This window comes from Buceros rhinoceros, unplaced genomic scaffold (assembly GCF_000710305.1).
Source record: "Buceros rhinoceros silvestris isolate BGI_N320 unplaced genomic scaffold, ASM71030v1 scaffold1286, whole genome shotgun sequence".
NCBI lineage: Eukaryota > Metazoa > Chordata > Aves > Bucerotiformes > Bucerotidae > Buceros > Buceros rhinoceros.
This window is the reverse complement of record NW_010416696.1, coordinates 36,480-42,011: the sequence shown is the minus strand read 5'-3', so window position 1 is coordinate 42,011 and position 5,532 is coordinate 36,480.

The window sequence follows — 5,532 nt, the reverse complement described above, 5'->3', positions numbered from 1 at the left end:
TTTACAAACTGTGCACCTGTAAAGTTTCTTAGCAATAAGGTAGAAAAATGAGCAAGTTTTTACCATAATTTTGTAGAATTAATTGCTCAGTTCCATATTTCATCAAGAAAAACCCTGCAATATGGGCAGATTTGAGGATTAAATAAAAGTAAAATGTAAACCACATAAGTGTTTTTTGTCAAGTGTACTCTGTGTGTATGTGCATATACTTTTGGGTTTCTTTTTTTCAACAAGGCTACAGATAAAAATGCCATGTTACTGTTGATGTGACAAACACAGTTAAGCATCTGTATGATGATATAACAGTAGTTATGATTTCATCAGGTGTTGAAACTTGCCACATTTTTGTGGATTTTTTTCAATGTTAACCAAGGTATATGTTCTTTTTTTTTTTTTCCTCCCTCAAATGAACAGTGAGGTCATCTATGGAACCAGAACACCACGAAAGAAGACCATCTTCTGGAGCAGAAAAGTCATCAGTAGTTGTGAGGCTATGCATACTGGACTCCACTTAAATGGGATACGGAATGTCCACCCAAAAATCTAGATCGGTTTCATTATTTCTTGTATGATTTCTGGAGTTAGATAAGAACTGTGTTTTTCCAATAATGTAAAAAAAAGAAAAAAAAGGTTCACTTTTTATATTATTTATTAAATAAGAAAAAATGAACTGTGTTTAATTGTTTAACTTTAGCAACTTTATTATTGCAACTAGTATACCTGACTTATTTTCGTCCTTTTCTGTGTTGCAATCTGGTATTTCTTTCAGTTGGTTAGTAATTGGAACTAGAAATTTAGCAAGCAAGGGTATTTCTTGCTTTGATAGAATACTCCAGTAGAGCCATAAGGAACAACTAGAAATTAGGCACTCTGTTAGTTTGCAGCACAAGTGACATGGTCACTTGAAAAAAGTTTCTGAGATGGGAAGTGAACACAGCAGAGAATTTGGAATGGCAGAAACCTACCAGTAGTAGTTTTGTATTGAACTAATACGAGAACTACTAGTTTATTCATAAGACTGCAAAGGGGGCCAGAAGTGGTTGTTAACAGGGTGTGGCAAGAGCAAGAGAGAGAGATTTCATTAGGAAAAATCAATGATTTGTCTATAAGGAAGCATTAGGGATTTTTATTGAAACATCTGCAAAGGTTAATGCCGTTGTTACTAAGACACATAAAATAGTGAGAAACTCAATGCTGCTAGAGCTTCTGCTGTTTGAAACAAGGACGCTACAAGGGCAGATTACATTTCAAAATTATTTTAAAGACAGTCTGTTTATGGAACAAAAATTTGATTCTTCTGGAACAGAATAGAAATTGGATCTGAGCTTTTGGCAAAGAGAATGGTCACTTGCTAGACTTTAGTGTTGATATAGTTGAAAAAACCTGCGTGAGATGGTGCTGGTGTGAGATGAAGAACTACAGATACAAAAACACTCTTCATCTAAACCTTGGCAATTAGCTATATAGATAGTCTCAATAATAAATCCTATTAAAATCCAGAGGAGAGGATTAAAAGGAGAATGGTGTGAAATTACTTGGTTAGAGGAAAGGATTCATTTGGAAGATTACATGTGATACATGCCGTTTCAGGACATTCAGAAGTACATAACTGGAACAGGCAGTTTACCTTTCACAGTGCCCTACGCTGGCTGCAGTTGCATGCTTCTGAGAAGAACAGAGAAGCCTGTATGTGCTCGATTACTGTGTCCGTCAAGGATATTTATTTCTGAATTTCAGTAGAATATGGTTAGTGTGAGGCCAAAAGCATGAGGAGTTACAGCTCGTATTATTACTTATTTAGAAAGACTTTTGTATTGAATGTCAACGTGAATTATGTATGCTAAAGAGAAAGAAGTTGAGGAAGTCTGGTTTGTCATTGGGAAATGTGTCCATTTCCACTTCTGCAAATCCCCCAAGATGTGTTTCACAGGCAAGAGGGGACTTTGTGCCATTCGAGCTATTTCTGTGCCCTATCCCCATCTCTTACTTTCTAGCTTCTGAGTGACTTGACTTTGAGGCCTTTGATATACAAATAAATAAGAGCAACTGCATTCATTGTTCTTTGCTATACCAGTACTTTAAGACAGTCACAATAAATTGCTATCCATTGGCCATCCTTTACTGAAGGAAGGAATTTGTTAGAGAAACTGCAGCCTTACAGACCGTATCATCAGAACTTTTAAGAGCTTCATAATTCCTCTTGAAGAATAACCAACAGTTGTATAAAAGATAGCAGCACAGATCTGTAAATACTGTGTTTTCTCTCTTGAAATTGCCTGTTTTAAGAGCCAATTGGTCACAAACATGTAATTAGTTCTTAAAATCTCTGAGTGAATTTAATTCTGGTTTGAGCCCAGTAACTGGTTTTTTTCTGAGTAACTTTTTTCTAGTGTTTCTACTTGATTTTGATAATTCCGATTGTACATAATCTGTTTAGAGCTAATCCAGCCAAAGTATCTGTGCTGATCCACGTTGGTGTGTTCGTTATGCGTGGCAAACGTGACAGCAGTGACTTCAAACTTGTTTTCTTCTGGTCTCTGTCCAAAACAACTTTGCACGATACTTCTGTATGTGCATGTGGCTGCAGAGTTTAGTTCAGTGTGAACTCTAAATATTTCTTTACCTGCATGAACATGTCATGCAGCACCATATAGATATACATGCACCGACAGGACACAAACGGTTGGTTTGTATCTTGTTAGCTTCCATTGTTCCCTTTTGTCCCCAGTAACCTATTACTGTAATGGCTGAAGTTATGTCTTTATTCTTGTAGTTTTTTCTGTTTGTTCTCAATTAGGTGTGCTTCAAACTCCAGTTCTCTCACTGCCAACAATTTTACTTTATGGAATTATTTCAAATTATCTCTGAATGGCCTGACGTGGATTACCCTTTGTGTGAGCCGTGTATCTGTTTTGACAGTCCTTTTGCTGCTCCATGCTGCTTTTTACAGCATGCCCGTGTTTAAGGAGCCATCCGGGTTTTGGACCCTGCTTGATGTGATGACCTCAGTTGTGAGGCTGGTGTTTATGTCATCTTCCCAGTTTTATGCATTCAGAAAAATTTGGACTTCTGAGTCAGTTTGCAAAAAACTTTTACCTTGGAGATTTAATAGACATATGAATCAAACTGATCTGGAAAAATAATTTATTCTTTATGTAATTCACAAGTAATGTTGATAAGGAAGATTCTTTTCCTTATTTTGGGAGGATAAATACAATCAGTGGGTGTTTAAGCTTTCAAATACATCTGACTTTCTACCAGGTGGATAATTTTCAAGTTTTTAATAATTTTTATGCTATTCATTCAAAGATAAACTGTAATGGGGCTTTTATTGTTGTTTGTATTTCCATTTTTGTCTCTTGACAGCTCATGATGAACTGTCATGAGCCAAGTGTGTTTAAACCTTTTATATCCTGGACTTCTAAGACATTCAGAGCTTGAAATGATAAATTTTGATAAAATTCTGGTTTTGCACAACCTCTTACTGTGTCAGCTTACAGGTAAACTGGCAGAAAATAGATACCAGCTACCAGTACAAATGTGTTAAATTAGAAAACAAAACAATCCGCCTCCTCTCACTGGACTTCAGGATGGTGAAACAATAAACTTGGCTTACTACCTGCATGGGATTATCTTCACAGCAAGGAGAAAATTGAAACATGTCATGCACTTGTAGCATTTAAAAATTACGTGTGAATCTCTGTTTGTGTCTTGTTCCTCCAGTTACCTTGAGGAATAGTTATGAAATACGGGCAGAGTTTTGCCATTCATCTGTCAGGGTTTGAGAAAAGTTTATTAACCAGTTTCACATTATATTACAGTCTTCTTTCTCTCAACTATACTTTCACCCTGTTATAAAAAGTAAATTCTTTGCAGCTGATCATACTAGAGTGAACGCTAATAATACTGATGTTTATCTTGTCCTTAATTCAGTATTTATGTGACTATGAAAATGTTCCTTTCTTTTAAAATTGATGATTAAATGCCAGTCAGCTTGTGAAGTGTTCACTGCAGAAGCACTGTGGCATGTTCCGTGCAAATTGAACTGTTTTCATTATTCCGATGCAGAAAATTCACTGTCCCAATACAGTAATATCCTGATGTAAAGGACATTTGTCCAGGTCCCTGGTGGGGGTGGAAAAAATGAGTGTAGGGCTTAAGTTAAATGTAAGTCCTGCCAAATTATTACATAAGATGGAAGGAGAGAGGTCACAGCAAAGGTGAACACTAGTATCTAAGCCAGGCTGCTAGGAATTTCTGGGCTGGTGGGTGTTAGGAATCATGGAATGGATGCTGTCATTACAGTCGGAGTGTTACTTGACAGACAGGCCACGAGGCTTTGCTGTTTGTTGGGGGATTTTTCCGCTGATGCTGGCTCAGGAGGAGTGATCTCACATGAAACAAACCCCTCTGATGAGTACCAGTTAAGGTGTCGCTTTGATGGCCAGAACTTGGGAATCATTTTATTCTAAAACCTAGCAATGTAAGATGGGAAAAATCAAACGAATGATAATAACAATAAGCTGCCAGACTCTGGGAGAACTGAGTTACTGTCTGTTGTTCTGTAGCAATTCAGTAATTGTCATTTGTAAACAGCCAAGAGCGCTGGAATAAAATATCTAATCATATACAAGATATCTACTGGGAAAACTCAGGCATGTGTGCCATCACAAGTTGAAACCATCTTGAATTTACCTAATCTTAACTAATTCAATGTATTTTACAGGGCCACGTAGAGCAAGTTTAAAAAAAAAAAATACAAAAAGTGTTAAATTAAGACTGGTCAAGATAGTTGCTTTGGATGCAAAATTGGGACATGAGTAGCTGTCTTGCATCCCACTGAAGTACAGTAATAATTTCTCTAGGGATTAATAATGTTTTTCCAATTAAGAATCATTAATAGCCATTGATAAAAACCTGGACCAGAGAGGCTGTAAAGTCTGTCTTCCAGGTAACTGTTTACTGGGTACGTTGTGCCTGGAATGGAGGAAACTGAGATTTAAGCCGTTCTTCTGAAGCAGGAACAAGAAGACCTAAAACCTGATGCGCTCTCATCTTAAATCAGAAATCCTGTCTCAGACTGGAGAAACGTTCTCCCTGACAAAAAGGGTTCACTCTGAGTGGCTCGTCTCTGTCAAAAAGTTTTTTATTAGATAGTTTAATAGGAAAGTTCTGGACAAACTCATTTCACCTCATTTCCCAACTGAAGTTGAACTATAACGTTCTTCAAGGAGTGAATTATATCCCTGAGGTGGGAAAGTATGAATGATGTGATGGGCACAAATGAAAAGCAAAGCCATATTAACTGAGGATGCTAGAGAACTGTCGCCTTCGGTACTTTCAGGGCCTTGATAAGGATCTGGGCACAGCAGCCCATGGATTTGTGTGTAAGGGAAATGGGGCTGTTGGACTTTAAACTGTAGCTCCTAAAACCTGCTGTTGGCTGTTTGATGAGGAATATGCCAATAATGTCTTTTGTTTCTACTTGCTCAGCCATCTAAATAAGTCAGCCTGGTATGTAAAACCAGCAGG